The following is an 18,169-nucleotide window of genomic DNA, read 5'->3' as shown; positions in this document are numbered from 1 at the left end:
CCATTTCATCTAGGTTACCAAATTTATGGGAATAGAGTTGAACATAATATTCTTTTCTTTTCTTTTCTTTTCTTTTTTTTTTTAAAATATGCTCATGGCCAATGTGGGGCTCAAACTCATGACTTCAAGATCAAAAGTCACATGTTCCACCAGCTGAGCCAACCAGGCACGCCTCTTTTATTATCCTTTTTTAAAATTTTATTTTATTTATTTATTTGACAGACAGAGATCACAAGTAGGCAGAGAGGCAGGCAGAGAGAGAGGGGGGAGGCAGGCTCCCTGCTGAGCAGAGAGCCCGATGTGGAGCTCGATCCCAGGACCCTGGGATCATGACCTGAGCCGAGGGCAGAGGCCTCAACCCACTGAGCCACCCAGGCGCCCCTTTTATTATCTTTTTTAAAAAATGAAACAAAACTGTATTTGTTTGAGCGAGAGAGAGACAGAGACAGAGCGAGCATGAGTGGGGGAGGGGCAGAAGAGGAGGCAGAAGGAGAACTCTCAAGCAGACTCTGCACTGAGCACAAAGCTTGGCACGGTCTCCATCTCATGACTCTGAGATCATGACCTGAGCTGAAACCAAGGGTTGGAAGCTTAAGCAACTGAGCCACACAGACACCACTTTATCTTTTTATATAGCCATCAGATCAATGGTGATGGCCCCCTTTCCATTTTTGATAATAGTAATTTGTGTCATCTATCTTTTATTAAGTTAAGAGACTTATCCATTTTGTTGGTCTTTCCAAAGACATAGCTTTAGGTTTCCTTGATTTACAATTTATTGCTTTCAACTTCATTTTCAATTTCATTTTGGTCTATTTTTTTATTACTTTATTCTGTTTAATTTGGAGTTAATTTGCTCTTCTTTTTCTGGTTTCCCACAGTAGAAGCTTAGATTACTGAGTTTTAGATTTGTCATCTTTTCTACTATATGCATTCAATGCTATACACTTTCCTCTAAGCACTGTTTTTGCTGCATTCCACAAATTTTGACATTTCATTTTCATTTTCAGTTAGCTCAAAATATTTTAAGATTTCTCTTGAAGACTTGTCTTTGATCTCTGTGTTATTTGAAAGTAGTCTGTTTTGGGGCACCTGGGTGGCTCAGTCAGTTGAGCATCTGCCTTTTGCTCAGGTCATGAACCCTAGGGACCTGGGAATTGAGACCTGTGTCAGGCTCCCTGCTCAGCTTCTCCCTCTGCTCCTCCCCACTGCTTGCTATCTCTCCTTCTCTCTCTCACACTGTCTTTCTCTTTCAAATAAATAAATAAAATCTTGAAGAAAAAAGTATGTTGTTTAATTTCCAAATATTTCAGGATTTTTTTATTTCAATATTTAAGGTTTTTTTATTTTTTATTTTTTTAATAAACATATAATGTATTTTTATCCCCAGGGGTACAGGTCTGTGAATCGCCAGGTTAACACATTTCACAGCACTCATCATAGCACATACCCTCCCCAATGTCCATTTCCCCACCACCCTCTCCCGTCCCCCTCCCCCCAGCAACCCTCAGTCTGTTTTTGGAGATTGAGTCTTTTATGGTTTGTCTCCCTCCCAATCCCATCTTTTCATTTTTTCTTTTCCTACCTCCCCCCAACCCCCCCGCATTGCATCTCCACTTCCTCATATCAAAGAGATCATATGATAGTTGTCTTTCTCCGATTGACTTATTTCGCTAAGCATGATACCCTCTAGTTCCATCCACGTCGTCGCAAATAGCAAAATTTCATTTCTTTTGATGGCTGCATAGTATTCCATTGTGTGTATATACCACATCTTCTTTATCCATTCATCTGTTGATGGACGTCTAGGCTCTTTCCACAGTTTGGCTATTGTGGACATTGCTGCTATAAACATTCGGGTGCACGTGCCCCTTCGGAGCACCACGTTTGTATCTTTAGGATATATACCCAGTAGTGCAATTGCTGGGTCATAGGGTAGCTCTATTTTCAGTTTTTTGAGGAACCTCCACAGTGTTTTCCAGAGTGGTTGCACCAGCTTGCATTCCCACCAGCAGTGTAGGAGGGTTCCCCTCTCTCTGCATCCTCGCCAGCATCTGTCATTTCTTGACTTGTTAATTTTAGCCATTCTGACTGGTGTGAGGTGGTATCTCGTTGTGGTTTTGATTTGTATTTCCCTGATGCCAAGTGATGTGGAGCATTTTTCCATGTGTCTGTTGGCCATCTGGATGTCTTCTTTGCAGAAATGTCTGTTCATGTCCTCTGCCCATTTCTTGACTGGATTATTTGTTCTTTGGGTATTGAGTTTGATAAGCTCTTTATAGATTTTGGATACTAGCCCTTTATCTGATATGTCGTTTGCAAATATCTTCTCCCATTCTGTCAGTTGTCTTTTGGTTTTGTTGACTGTTTCCTTTGCTGTGCAAAAGCTTTTGATCTTGATGAAATCCCAATAGTTCATTTTTGCCCTTGCTTCTGTTGCCTTTGGCGATGTTCCTAGGAAGAAGTTGCTGCAGTTGAGGTCAAAGAGGTTGCTGCCTGCATTCTCCTCAAGGATTTTGATAGATTCCTTTCTCACATTGAGGTCCTTCATCCATTTTGAGTCTATTTTCGTGTGTGGTGTGAGGAAATAATCCAATTTCATTTTTCTGCATGTGGCTGTCCAATTTTCCCAGCACCATTTGTTGAAGAGGCTGTCTTTTTTCCATTGGATATTCTTTCCTGCTTTGTCGAAGATTAGTTGACCATAGAGTTGAGGGTCTATTTCTGGGCTCTCTATTCTGTTCCATTGATCTATATGTCTGTTTTTGTGCCAGTACCATACTGTCTTGATGATGACAGCTTTGTAATAGAGCTTGAAGTCTGGAATTGTGATGCCACCGACTTTGGCTTTCTTTTTCAATATTCCTTTGGCTATTCGAGGTCTTTTCTGGTTCCATATAAATTTTAGGATTATTTGTTCTATTTCTTTAAAAAAATGGATGGGATTTTGATAGGGATTGCATTAAATGTGTAGATTGCTTTAGGTAGAATAGACATTTTCACAATATTTGTTCTTCCAATCCATGAGCATGGAATATTTTTCCATTTCTTTGTGTCTTCCTCAATTTCTTTCATGAGTACTTTATAGTTTTCTGAGTATAGATTCTTTGCCTCTTTGGTTAGCTTTATTCCTAGATATCTTATGGTTTTGGGTGCGATTGTAAATGGGACTGACTCCTCAATTTCTCTTTCTTCTGTCTTGTTGTTAGTGTAAAGAAATGCGACTGATTTCTGTGCATTGACTTTATATCCTGACACTTTACTGAATTCCTGTATAAGTTCTAGTAGTTTTGGAGTGGAGCCTTTTGGATTTTCCACATATAGTATCATATCATCTGCAAAGAGTGATAGTTTGACTTCTTCTTTGCCAATTTGGATGCCTTTGATTTCTTTTTGTTGTCTGATTGCTGAGGCTAGGACTTCTAGTACTATGTTGAACAGCAGTGGTGATAACGGACATCCCTGCCGTGTTCCTGACCTTAGCGGAAAAGCTTTCAGTTTTTCTCCATTGAGAATGATATTTGCGGTGGGTTTTTCATAGATGGCTTTGGTAATATTGAGGTATGTGCCTTCTGTCCCTACACTTTGAAGAGTTTTAATCAGGAAGGGATGCTGCACTTTGTCAAATGCTTTTTCAGCATCTATTGAGAGTATCATATGGTTCTTACTCTTTCTTTTATTAATGTATTGTATCACATTGATGGATTTGCGGATGTTGAACCAACCTTGCAGCCCTGGAATAAATCCCACTTGGTCGTGGTGAATAATCCTTTTAATGTACTGTTGGATCCTATTGCTCAGTATTTTGGTGAGAATTTTCGCATCTGTGTTCATCAAGGATATGGGTCTGTAATTCTCTTTTTTGGTGGGATCCTTGTCTGGTTTTGGGATCAAGGTGATGCTGGCCTCATTGAATGAGTTTGGAAGTTTTCCTTCCCTTTCTATTTTTTGGAACAGTTTCAGGAGAATAGGAATTAATTCTTCTTTAAATGTTTGGTAGAATTCCCCTGGGAAGCCGTCTGGTCCTGGACTTTTGTTTGTTTGGAGATTTTTGATGACTGTTTCAATCTCCTTACTGGTTATGGGTCTGTTCAGGTTATCTATTTCTTCCTGGTTCAGTTGTGGTAGTTTATATGTCTCTAGAAATGTATCCATTTCTTCCAGATTGTCAATTTTGTTGGCGTAGAGTTGCTCGTAGTATGTTCTTATAATTGTTTGTATTTCTTTGGTGTTGGTTGTGATCTCTCCTCTTTCATTCATGATTTTATTTGCGTCCTTTCTCTTTTCTTTTTGATAAGTCTGGCCAGGGGTTTGTCAATCTTATTAATTCTTTCAAAGAACCAGCTCCTAGTTTCGTTGATTTGTTCTATTGTTTTTTTTAGTTTCTATTTAATTGATTTCTGCTCTGATCTTTATGATTTCTCTTCTCCTGCTGGGTTTAGGCTTTCTTTGTTGTTCTCTCTCCAGCTCCTTTAGGTGTAGGGTTAGGTTGTGTATTTGAGACCTTTCTTGTTTCTTGAGAAAGGCTTGCACCGCTATATATTTTCCTCTCAGGACTGCCTTTGTTGTGTCCCACAGATTTTGAACAGTTGTGTTTTCATTATCATTTGTTTCCATGATTTTTTTCAATTCTTCTTTAATTTTCTGGTTGACCCATTCATTTTTTAGAAGGATGCTATTTGGTCTCCATGTATTTGCGTTCTTTCCAAATTTCCTCTTGTGATTGAGTTCTAGCTTCAGAGCATTGTGGTCTGAAAATATGCAGGGAATGATCTCAATCTTTTGGTACCGATTGAGACCTGATATATGACCCAGGATGTGGTCTATTCTGGAGAATGTTCCATGTGCACTAGAGAAGAATGTATATTCTGTTGCTTTGGGATGGAAAGTTCTGAATAGATCTGTGATGTCCATCTGGTCCAGTGTGTCGTTTAAGGCCTTTATTTCCTTGTTGATCTTTTGCTTAGATGATCTGTCCATTTCAGTGAGGGGAGTGTTAAAGTCCCCTGCTATTATTGTATTACTGTCGATGTATTTCTTTGATTTTGTTATTAATTGGTTTATATAGTTGGCTGCTCCCATGTTCGGGGCATAGATATTTAAGATTGTTAGGTCTTCTTGTTGGACAGACCCTTTGAGTATGATATAGTGTCCTTCCTCATCTCTTATTACAGTCTTTGGCTTAAAATCTAATTGATCTGATATAAGGATTGCCACCCCAGTTTTCTTCTGATGTCCATTAGCATGGTACATTGTTTTCCACCCCCTCACAATATTTAAGTTTTCTTCCTGTCGTTGATTTCCGGTTTGATTTCAATGTAGTCTGAGCATAAATTTTATGATTTCTATTCTTTTAAAATTGTTAAGGTGTATTTTATGGTTCAGAATATGGTCTACTTTGGTAAGTGTTCCATGTAAGCTTGAGAAGAATGTGTATTCTAATGTTGTGGGATGAAGTATTTTTAAAAAAATGTCAATTAGGTATTGTTGACCAATGTTACTATTCAGTTCAACAGTATCCGCATTGATTTTCTCTCTGTTAGATCTGTTAATTACTGACAGAAAGAAGGATAGATTTTCTTGAAATGTATGATCCTTTGGATTTTAGCCATTTCCATAGGTATGTAGCACCATCTCATTGTTGTTTTAATTTTATCTTGAGACCATCTTACGCTTAAAGAAAAGTTCTAAATATAGTACAAATAATTTTTTCTCTTTTAACTATTTGAAAGTAAGTTTCTTATTTAATGTTCCACCACCCTTGAACCCTTTAGGGTGTATTTCCTACAAATAAGAATATTTTTCTACATGAGCACAATATAACCATTTACATCATGCTCCCAAATCCTCTTGGTCAATAGTACCAAGGGATAAACATATATTTATGCATATGTGTGTGTGTATGTGTGTGTATATATAACATTTATTTTTTTATATATCTATATATATTAAAAATCTCAAACTCGTACCTGTTCCTCTAATTCTTAATCCAACACGGCAGGAATTCAGTCTGGTTTTCTCCCTTTCCATGCTGGTAACTCCCTATTGTTCTTATCCCACTCCTGCTCCTGCACCCTGGGCCACTAGCAGCTTTCCATCACCCCCACATATCCATGTTGACGCATGCCTTTCTTGTCTCCACCTAATGGCTTTTGTACTGAATATTCAGGAAAGGAAGGGAAGAGAAGAACAAGGTGAGATGTAGAGAAGCAAATGATTAGATCTGAGAGAGATTAGGAGACAGAATATGTAGAAGTTGGTGACTCATCAGATGTGGTGGTGAAGGAGGAACAGGAATGAAAGATAATACTCAGGCAAGATTCAGGTAGAGAACAGAACAGGGACGGGCTTGGTGAATGTGTGGGAGTGAGATGGAAATAATGGAAATGCAGCTTAAGAGAGAAATATGGCTTAGAATACAAACGTTTGTATTCATCAGATTGTATATAACATTTGAAGACACAGAAATGGATGAAATTTCCCCTGAAAACATATATATAAAGTAAAAGAGAAGACATCTTAGAGAAGAAATCTGTAGAGTACTCTAATTTAAGAGATGGGCCAGGAACAGGAATTGCCTATTGTGTTGGGGAAGTCCATGGAAGGCAGTCAACTGAATCAACTTCTACCAACAGCTTAAGTAAGATAAGGACAGAAACATGCCTCCTGGACTCAGCAATAAGGCAATTAGTGACCTTCAAAATGGTTCGAGTAGATAGGAACGCTGGTAGTAGGGACAGTAATTGAAAAGGGAATGTTAGTTTGGAGAGTGTAGAAAGTAAGCAAATGTTTCAAGAAACATGTCTGTGAAACAGAAGAGAAACATAAGAGTTTAAGTGGGTAGGGGTGTAGACAGCCAACCTGATGAGCGAACTATGCCAGTTTAAACACTGATGGGAGATATGGAAGACCCAGGGATGAGGGCAAATAAATATTGTAGGTCTCTGATGAGGCTAGAGGTCAGTCATTCTCATACTTGAGAGAAATATCACCTAAAAATTTTAAAAATCCCTTGTTCTTTGATGCCACGTTGAGAGATGCTGATTCTGAGATCTGAACAGAGGCTTCTGTACCTCATCAAGCCCCCAAGATAATAAGTATGCTGCTGTTGCTCAAATAATTCTTTGCAGAAAATAGAAGTTAAAGGTATCTAGAGCACAACGATGGGATTTCCTGGGGACAGAAAAAGGGATATTTAATCCTTTTGTGACAGGACCAGGTATAGGCATAACCAACATAAGGCATATATGTTGGTTAGGAATAGAAAGTTTAGTGGTTCTTGTCTGATATGTTCTGTTTCCTCTATGAAATAGGAGGTGAATATTCTCCCTGAGAGTGAGGAGTCCAGATGTTTGAAGAGAATGGCAAAGATTGGAAATAGCTAGGCTGGAGAGTGCGAGAGAGTGTGCACTAATAAAACCAAAAAAAGGCTTTTGGAGAAGTCTGGGAACCCAGCCGAGGTTCATAAATCATGAACTTACAGCAGCCACTATCTGCATTGTTTTTTCAAGTGTCTCTAACTGAACCTAATATCCCAGTGTTTGCACTGAGAAAACAGTCGGTTGGATTGGTCTAGGCTTTGTATTTTTGAGGTATCAAAGAGAGGACAGTAATAGAAGGAGTTGCATTTGGTGCCAAAAAAATTTTGAGATGATGAAATCCAAAATGAAAACGAAAATAAGTAAAGGCAGAAGGACTCTAATGAGGCGAAGAAAAATAAGTCATGGAGCAGAGGTCCCAGCGAAGTCCAGAGTGGAAGGGCAGAGCTTTGTGGTCATTGGGGGAATATTTAATTGGAGGATTTCAGAGTTTCAGCTGCTCTGGGTCAAGCTAAACTGTGTAGGATGTGGTCATGGGAGCAGAATAATAGAGTGGAGTTGAGGTGAGGATCACTAGCGGTGCAGCAGGTCGAGAAACGCAGACGTCAGGCCGTTGGAGGGCCGTGTTCAACAGATTTACATCTCTAGCACACAGGAAATAGAAGTGCCAAACGGTTCATGCATTGCATTTTTACTCTGAATGTGAATTTAAATCAATGTATTACATCTGTAGAGAAAAACTATTCAGTGTGACCTCTAATTACAGAATGCCTGTGTCACCTCTAGGCACCCAGAAGCCCAGAAATCAGATCACTTAGTTTACCTTTCTCTGCTTAAGGTAAGACTAGCTTAGATAAAGGTACTAACACAGTATCATTCTTTTCTTCATAATGAGTAACTTAGACATTGCTTTCTTTCTTTCTTTTTTTTTTTTTTTAAAGATTTTATTTATTTATTTAACAGAGATCACAAGTAGGCAGAGAGGCAGGCGGAGAGAGAGGAGAAAGCAGGCTCCCCACTGAGCAGAGAGCCCGATGTGGGGCTTGTTCCCAGGACTCTGAGATTATGACCTGAGCTGAAGGCAGAGGCTTTAACCTACTGAGCCACCGAGGTGCCCCAATAAATAAAATCTTAAAAAAAAAAAAAGAATGTATCCTCCTCGGGTCAACCCTAGACCCATTAATAAAGTTAAATAGAATGGGGGACTGAGAAGGGTCCAGCTAGAATTTGTATTTTAACTGGATCTTGGAAACATTTTTGTGCACATATTATGTATGTGAGAGCGTGTAAGCCCACGTTGCGTGTGCATGGGACTCATGCACAGACCCACATTCTCTGAATGTGCCCTCTGTGTGCTCCAGGACGCACACTGCCCTTACTCCCTTTCTTACACAAATGCTAATACGGCGAATACAGACAGCAATAGAGTGACTTCCTGCTTATTACTCTGAAGGCTACAGAACATTTTCCAGGGGATTTTAAGCAAATATTTTTACAGATTTTACCTTTGGTTGAATTACAGAGCTTGATTCCATGGTATCTACCCCCCAGAGAGGGCATAATCTTTAAACTTAAAAAAAAAAACAAACACAAATATTACCTTCACTGGTTCTGTTCTTTAAACAAAAGAGTATATTAGTCAAGGGTGAACTGGTAGAGAAGAATTTCAGGTTTCCAAATGTCAAGGAAGAGACAACATTGCAGCCTACTTTATTTTATTTTATTTTTTTTTGCAGCCTACTTTAAGAAGAAACCACCTGTTCTAATTAACATTTTTATCTTTGACATTTCCAGACTGCTTTTATATGTCCCCGGGGCTATTATTTTAATTTGAATTTAAAAATAAAATTCCAGTATTCACTCTTACCCCCATTTTCATAGTTCAGTTAATCCCACCTAGCTCATCTGCTCTGTTGACTTATGTTGCTAATGCCGCATACGGAAGGCAACCAAGGATGCTTACAACTTTTTGCCTGTTTAGTTTAATGCTACCATCATCTGAGATAAAAGTGTCAGTTACTCTGCTCCAATAGCAAACTCAATAAAATTTTTTTTTTGGAGTTAATGTGTTCTCTTATTTCAGTTTTCTTCCTCCCTTTCTCTTTATTTCCAAAAAGCCCTGCATTTATTCCCGTGCTTCATTTCCTATTCAGCATTTGGATGTGGCCTTCGACATCTATCAGGTTCTCAATAACTTACCTGAAAGCTCTCCAGCTTCCCCAGCCCCTGCTGTTTTTAAAAGGATTCATAGAAAAACCTGAAGAGGCAAAGTTCTAGCAAGTTTATATTTTGCAGCTGGTTTGGACTTCATAAAGCAAGTAGTGATGTGATATTAAGAGAAAAATAAGGTGGAATAAATAAAATGGTCATTTATTGAACAATACCTTATGCTGGCGTATATGCTAAATGGGCTGTATTTTGTTGCATTTAATCTTCACCAAAATTTTTGCAGTTGGGATATGCTCACTATTATTGCAGAGTAAGAAACAGATGAGGTTCCAAGAGGTAAAGCAATTTACTTAAGTCCTCCTTTTTCATCGAGTATCTCCCACACTACTTATATTTTCTTTCTATTTTTTAAAAAAGATTTTATTTATTTATTTGACAGAGAGAGAGAGAGAATGAGAGAGCAGGAGAAGTAGCAGGCAGAGGGAGAGGGAGAAGCAGGCTCCCTGCTGAGCAGGGTGCCTAACATGGAGCTGGATCCCAGGACCCTGGGATCCTGATCTGAGCTGAAGGCAGACACTTAAGTGACTGAGCCACCCAGGCACCCCCCAAACCCATTTATATTTTCACTATCTGTATCTTTCCATTTTCCTTGTCTTATTATATAAACATGTTAAAAATCTTAGAACCTAAGAAGACAAATCTGTTGACAGTAATTCTGTATCACCTGGTTTCTTCATAGCCAACATCTTGCAGGAGCAGTCTGCTACAAAATCTTCTTTGTTTTTGTTCCTTTACTACCCCAGGTTCACTCTGAATGGACGGCAGTCTGGCTTCGACTCTACCCTTCCAACAGCTTAGCACCTGCTTTAGCACAAAACCATAGGCCACTCTGGTCCTCTTGCTGACCACGCCCTCATGAAAGAGTTTGACTCGCTACCGGAGTTATCAAGATTAAAACGCTTAATTTAAAAAGTTCAGAAGTGGGCCACCTGGGTGGCTCAGTGGGTTAAGCCTCTGCTTTCGGCTCTGGTCATGATCTCAGGGTCCTGGGATAGAGCCCTGCATCGGGCTCTCTGCTCAGCAGGGAGCCTGCTTCCCCCCTCTCTCTCTGCCTGCCTCTCTGCCTACTTGTGATCTCTCTCTCCCTCTGTCAAATAATTAAATAAAATAAAAAAAAAAGTTCAGAAGTATTGAATGGCATGTTAGAAATATATGTGTGGATTTTATTTCTGCACGTTATCCTGTTTTGACATCTTAATAAAATCCTTTCTGGTTGGGGAGAGTCTGTCCCTCCCTAGACTAACCGATTCTTAGAGGTAACTGCGGGACCAAGTTAAAAGCCTAGCCTTGATGTATAAACCAATCCAGAGCCACACCTCCTCTATCTGGTCCCTGCACTCAGGAGGCAATATTCCTCTGTCTCAAGTATCCCAGAGCCAGGCCAGGCACCAGGTACCAGGTACCTAGAGACCATCCCCATCACCCCGAGCCATTAAAATGACTCAAATCGGCCAGTCCTTAACATTTACCATTCTTTGCCTTTCCCGCAGAAACCCCAACGGAGGCCATGGCCCAAGCGCTCTGCACTTCCAGTCTTGTCCCTTGACTGCTGTGTTTTTCCACGTGGTGCTGTCTCTCCTCTCTAGGACCCGTGTTTATACTAAACTCTCTTTTCCTAAGCCTCTCCTCTGTCTTCTCTCATGGCTGTACTTGACTGACCATCTCAAAAAGACAAACCAGAAACCCTCATTAAATATTAGATGTTGCTGATGGGTGATGGTTGTTATTCCTAGGCTTTTATGAACCCCGGGAGCAGGGGCTCTAGTCTGCCTACAAATTATACATTTTTGTCTCTTTTACTAGTTTTTGTTTTCATTACTGTCCTTAGACTCAGGCAAGAGGTTTCTTTGCTTGGCTCCCCTTGCACATTTAAAAATATCAGTTATATTGAGATATGATACATGCACAGTAACATTCACTGGTGATCAGGGTACAATTTGATAAGGTTTGACAGACCTATAGAGCCACGTAACTAGCATGATTGTGATACAGAACATTTCCATCATGCCCAAAATGTCCTTGTGCTGCATTGGGATCAGTCATTTCCCCCCTTTTCTTCATCCTGGACAAACCATTAAACTTTCTTTCGTTACAAGTTTGTCTTTTTGAGTTGTGCGTAAATGGAAACTATACGCTATTGAGGCAAAAGGTTGTGTCTGGCGTCTTCACTCAGCACAGTGGTTCTGAGATTCATCTGTATCATTTCCTATCAGTTTGTCATATTTTATAGCTGAGTAGCATAAGGTTATTTTTATTCAAATACCAGGCAAGGGACATTTACGTTATTTTCGGTTTGAGCTGTTAGGAATAAATGGTGTAAACACTTGAGCACAAGTCCTTGTGTGAACATATTTTTTATGTCTCTGGAGGCATTATCGGACAGTAGGACATTTAAATCTCATGGGGAGTGGGTGTTTATAAGATAATGATAAACTGTTTTCTGAAGTGGTTGATACCATCTTGCATTTGCAAGCAATCTATGAGAGCTCCCGTATCCTCACATTTCTTTCTTTCTTTTTTTTTTTTTAAGATTTTATTTATTTGCCAGAGAGAGAGAGAGAGTACACACAAGCAGGCAGAGAGGCAGGCAGAGGCAGCGAGAGAAGCAGGCTCCCTGCTGAGCAAGGAACCCGATGCGGGACTCGATCCCAGGACCCTGGGATCATGACCTGAGCCGAAGGCAGCGGCTTAACCAACTGAGCCACCCAGGCGTCCCTATCCTCACATTTCTTGCCAGCACTTTAGTACTCTGTCTTTCGATTTTAGCTGTTCTAGTTTAAGTGTTGTGGTAACTCCTTGTGGTTTTACTTAGCATTTCCCTTAGGACTAATGAAGTTGATCACCCCTCTTAGGACATGCATAATTGTCATTCTTCTTCGATGATATATATCTGTTCAACTCTTTGGCCCATTTAAAAAAATGGGATGTTTTCTTTGTTTTATTGATTTATAAGACTTCTTAAACATTCTAGATATAAGATTTTCTCCTACATTTTCTACTAGAAGTTTTGTAGTCTTTAGGTTAACATTTAGGTCTGTATTTTATTTCAATGGGAGTTGAAGATCAAGAAAAAATGTATAATGGATACATGCATATCCAGTTGTTCTACCTCCATCTGGTAAAAAGCCTGTCCTTCCCAAATTGAACTCTCTTGGCCCTTTTGTCAAAAAATCAATTGACCAAGGGACACCTGGGTTGCTCAGTTGGTTAAGTGTCTGCCTTTGGCTCAGTTCATGATTTCAGGGTCCTGGGATTGAGTCCCTCATGGGGGGGGGGGGTCCCTGCTCAGCGGGGAGTCTGCTACTCCTTTGCCCTTCACCCTGCTTCTGTGCTCTCTCTCTCTCTCAAATAGACAAATAAATAATAAAATCTTTAAGAAACAACAACAACAACAAAAAAAACAGAAAAAATAATTGAGCAAAAATATGTGGGTTTATTTTTGGCATCTCTTCTGTTTCATTGAACTGCCTTTTTCTAGTTTTTAAAAATGGAATCTTAGATTGTTGATTTGACACATGTTCTTTTCTAATATAAACATTTAATGCTGAAATTCTTTCTAAATGCTGTTTTAGCTGTATTTCATAAATTTTTATATATTTGCACTTTTATTCAGTTTAAAATATTTTCTAATTTCTCTTTTTTTTTCTTGGCCTGTGTGTTATTTAGAGATATATTATTTTATTTCCACGTTATTTGAGAATTTTTTTCCAGATATATTTTTGGTAGTCATCTTTAGTTTAATTCTGTTATAGTCGGAGAACATACTTTGTATGATTTTAATCCCTTTAAATTTTTCATCTATTTGTTTATCAATTACTGATAGAGGAGTGTTGCCATCTACTACTGTGATACTGATTTTGTTCATTTCCCTTTTCAGTTTTATTATTATGGATTTGTTTGTTTTTCTTTTTAGTCCTGCCAATTTTGTTTTATGTATTCTGAAGCTCTCTTAGTAGGTGCATTAAATTTAAGATTATGATGTCCTCTGGGTAAATTAGTGCCTTTATTATTATGAAATATTTCTCTTTATTCCTGACAATATTTTTTTGTTTTGTTTTGAAATCTTTGTCTGATATTAATATAGCCACTCTGCCTTCTTGTAGAATAGTGTTTTGATGGTGTATCTTTATTTATTTATTTATTTTTACATGGTGTATCTTTAAATAGTCAATTATATTTCAAAGCACTTAAAATGAGAAAAATATCGATTTTCCCACATAGTTATTATTTCTGGCATTCTCCATTCCTTTGCATAGTTCTGAATTGTCATCTGGCATCATTTTCCTATGCCTGAAGAACTTCCTTTAACATTATTTGTAATTCAAGTTTCCTGCCTGAGGCAGGAGAATAAATCCAATTCCTACTACTCTTTTGTACTCACAGAGAAAATCAGGGATTTCAGTCCTACTTTTCAGAGTTCTGCTCTGGCACATCTATGGCTGTACCTTTCCCCACAGTGTGAGGATTCACTGGGGCCAAGGGGGTGTACTCACTTAGAACCCATGTTTTCTCTCTACCTAGACCATATTCTGGATACTCAGGACCCAGGAATTTTCTGCTTAAACATCACAAGCTTGACTTTCAGCCCAGACCTCTACTCTTGGATCATCCTTCTGAGGGACACAAGGGTGAGTGAGTATTTGCTGTAGTGTTATGGACAAAACACAAATGTGCATGTTAGCATATCCAGCTGTGTGCTCAATGGCTCCTTGTCGCATAGGATGGATAAAGGGGTGAGAGAAGAAGGAAGGTGGGGCATGAGTGCCAGCTTGTCTCCAAGGCACCATATTCTGGCGTGGAATTCTGAGTCCAAAAATTCTAAATCCTACCTGGCATTCCAGGGTGTTATGATAATACAGTTTTCAAGGTAGAAGGATGAAATATATTTTATTTAACATTGTGTCAGCTTTAACTCCTAACTTTTAAGTGTTAGACATGGAATGTGGGCCTTTGTTTGTACTCCTAGGTCAAGAGTACAAACAGAGGCCCACATTCCATGTCTAACACTTAAATGTTAGACGTGGGCTGGATTTTTCTCCTTACTGCCTTTTAAATGAAATAGTTCCTTGTATTTGCCCTTTATCTTTTTTTTTCATTCTATAGACTTGATGATAATCCCTATTCCCCAAATTTCCATCAACTTAGCTGTTTGACAGTACAGAAGTGCATTAAGACTAGGTTCTAGAGAATCAGTGGAAAGAAACAAGACAGACAAGACTGAAAATGGCTCTCTGGGTTGAGGAGGGGAAGAGAGAATATGCCATTAGGCAATAGCATATTAAACTAATTATCTGGAGGGCGCCTGGGTGGCTCAGTCAGTTAAATGTCTGCCTTCAGCTCAGGTCATGATTCCGGGGTCCTGGGATCAAGGCCTGCATTGGGCTCCTTGCTCAACGGGGAGCCTGCTTTTCCCTCTGCCTGCTGCTCCCCCGGCTTGTGCTCTCTCTTGCTCTGACAAATAAATAAATAAAATCTTAAAAAAATAAAAAAATAAACGAATTACCTGAGAAGTGCATGAATAAATCAGTAAGGCTGAATAGTATAATGGATGAGTGTACATGCTAGAACCAGGCTACCTGAATCAAATTCTGCTCCTACCATTTACCACCTGTGAGGCCTTGTGGAAGCTTCCTAATCCATTTGTGCCTCGGTGTTTTCATCTATACAATGGGTATAATAATATACCCATCTCATAGGATTATTTTAAGAACCAGTGATTTAATAACCATAAAACATTTGGAAGAATGCCTGGAAAATAGTAAATTCTCAACGCGTTTTAGCTAATATATTAAGGAAGTACATTTTCAGAGTTTGAGCTGTGTTTTCTATATGTCTCTGTTGCATATTTTAGAATTGGATAATCTTCACTTGCCAATATTAGGATAATCTGTGGCTTTAGCTGCATGTACTTTGAAGCTGGCTACATGCTCCCCAATCCTATTACCTCTTCCTGGGCATGTTAAGACGTTATTTTCTAGCTTTCTTTGGTATTATGTTGGGGCTATGTGACAGAGTTCTGGGAAAAGAAATGTGTGCAGAATTTATGTATGTAATTTTTAGGCATGGTCACAAATCCTCTGGTTATACTCCTCTGTCTTCCCCCATCTACTTACTAGATTATTCCAGGATTGCCTTGAACCTGTAAAATGGCGAAGCCATAATGTAGAAGCACTTGGATTACTAAATCATAGCTTATAGGGGAGTCACTCAAGAGAACCACTTACCCAAGAATGGATTTTAAAAATATTTCTATTACATTAAGCCAGTAAGATTTTGGGTTGTTTGATACAGCAGTTAGCCTATTCAAATATAAATATTCATCTGTTGAAGTAGGGTTCTTTCATAACAAAAATTTGAAATATATGTTATTGGCTCAGCAATTGGCTATGGTCAGTAAAGAAACTGAAATTGGCAGCTGGAAAAATGATAATCTTATTATGCAGTGGCAAGACATTTTGTAAAACTTATTCGTGTGAACACTTGGAAGGTAGAACACGTACCTATTGAAATCGAACTCTAGGAGAAGAAATGAGAAACATAACTCTAGTGGTGTGTGGTTTTTATTGGCTGTATTTGGCCAAGAAAAATCTTGAGAAAGAAATGTCTAGTTTGTAAGCGTAAATGAAAGAGACTAGGGAGAGTCTGGAAAATTCAGTTCTGCAAAGTTGAAAAGTCAGCTGTTTGTAGAATCTGAACTCTGGGAAATGAAACTTAAAAGAGAAAACAAACTTTAAGCACTTGCAGCTCAGTAAATCTTCCCAGGTGAACCGAGTGGTTCACAAAAAAGATCAGTTTAAGGATAGGGTATTCTCTATTCAAAAGTTGTAGTTGCAGGGTAGCCTATTATTAAATTGAGAGAGATTAGTATGGTGGCAAGAAGCAGAGAGGTAAAACATATTTGAGAATTATGTCTAGGAGAAATCTTCAAAGGGGGTTTCTGGCACATAAAATTGTTAGGAAGCAAATAGATCAGAAGCCCATTAAGGTTTTGAGGAATTTTTATCTCCAAATAAACCACAGACTAAACAAATAAACCCTGCCAGTTTTGAACATTTCAGACTTCAGACAACCATCGGAACTTCAAATTTCCACAAACTTTAGGCTAACTTCCAAGGCTCCCAAAGGCATGCTCCCTCTCTCCCACTTCACATGTGGCCAAAGCGGAGCTCACAAAGGATGGGAGCAGAGCCACAGAGAAAGATGGACAGGGACATTCTTAGAGAGCATAAGAAAAACCTTATCAAACAGCTTTTCCTACCATCATTTCAGAGTTCCTCACATTTTCTACCCAAAAGGACTTGAGTGTTGCTGTAGATCATTGACTTCTAGGCTTTTCCACATTTTCCTTTTGTAAATGGGGGTGTTTGTTACTGTTACAGTGCCTGTTCCACTGTTCCACCATTGCATATTGGCTGTGTGTGTGTGTGTGTGTGTGTGTGTATGGTGGTGGACAGAAAACTTATCTTTTAAATCGTAGGTTACCAGAACACAGGGAGCCTTAACTAGCCCTCGTAGAGGGACTGTGCATCATCTGGCGATCCCGAACTCTGAACTAGATGCAATGAGTGGGTGTGATTTTTGGTTGTTCTTATTAGTGAGGGGGTAAGTGTATTTTGCAGATGAGAGGAAGAGTGAGCTGAGAATTTGGTGGCCAGGAAAAAATCTATAGCAGAGATTGACTAAATGCTCAGCAGTCATGTTTCCTCTTCTTGAGAACACAAGAATAATGTATTTCTCCATTTCCTCCGAACTTAGATTAAAATCACATGACAAACATTTGGTCAATAGTACGTTGTGGAAGTGATGTGATTTCAGGACTGGCCACAAAAGTCTGTGTGCAAACTTTTCTCTTTTCCCTTATCTGCTGACTGATTTGGGGGTACCTTGAAGCCACAAGATGGTAGGAGCCTGGGTTTCTGGGATGTTGCTTGGAGAAAAGCTGCCAGGAGAACCACCTGACCAGGGATGTGCATCTTGGAATTTATTTAAGCAAGAAAATACTTGATAACATTCTGTGATTTGGGGTGTGTTTGTTCCAGTGGTTAGCATATCCTGAGTAATATACCACATCATATATTGTGGAGACTAATAATAGAAAGTATGATAGAGAGTAATCACTTAAAATGGCATCTTTATTATTAAAAATGGAATGAAAGTAGTTTCTCATTCTGGTCTCCAGAATAACCTTGAACCCTGCATGGGTTCAAAATACTGATTCAGATGTTTAAAAGGGTAAATGTTTAGAGGGAAAATACTGGTGGTGTTCTGGGAGCTTATCTTAGTGGTGGGTATCTGAAGGGTGGACATGAAAATAAATCAATAAGCTTACCATCCCTAATTTCCTTGTTTTAGAAAATAAAAGTTGTCTAGAGGAGAAGGAAAAAATATGATACATCTGTCAGAAATGCTAGGTTTAAGGATATCCCATCTTTTCCCAAAGTTCAAAACGGGCCTGAAATCTGAAGTTTGTTTAGGGTGAATATTGTTTAGGGTGAAGAGTGTGTGTGTGTGTGTTTCCCCAGGGTGTGCTATTCTCATGGTAGGGATATCTTTGAATACGGGTTGGGATGGTTCATGGAGATGTTGCAAGTCTAGAACTGAGAAAGCAGAGGCAACTGTTG

General features: G+C 39.0%; 1 protein-coding gene across 1 annotated transcript in view; it reads left to right on the top strand.

Annotated features, from left to right (window-relative positions):
• The window catches only part of FUT10 (fucosyltransferase 10), a 278,788-nt gene that overhangs the window by 176,673 nt on the left and 83,946 nt on the right, over positions 1-18,169 (top strand). The window contains exon 5 of the transcript XR_013966427.1: positions 14,070-14,176. The gene's annotated coding sequence lies outside the window, so the exon portion shown is untranslated. The remainder of the gene's footprint in view (positions 1-14,069; positions 14,177-18,169) is intronic.

The sequence above is a fragment of the Martes martes genome, assembly GCF_963455335.1.
Source record: "Martes martes genome assembly, chromosome: 2".
NCBI classification, from domain to species: Eukaryota; Metazoa; Chordata; class Mammalia; order Carnivora; family Mustelidae; genus Martes; species Martes martes.
The sequence above is the reverse complement of the archived record's forward strand: the minus strand, read 5'-3'. Positions and strand labels throughout refer to the sequence as shown.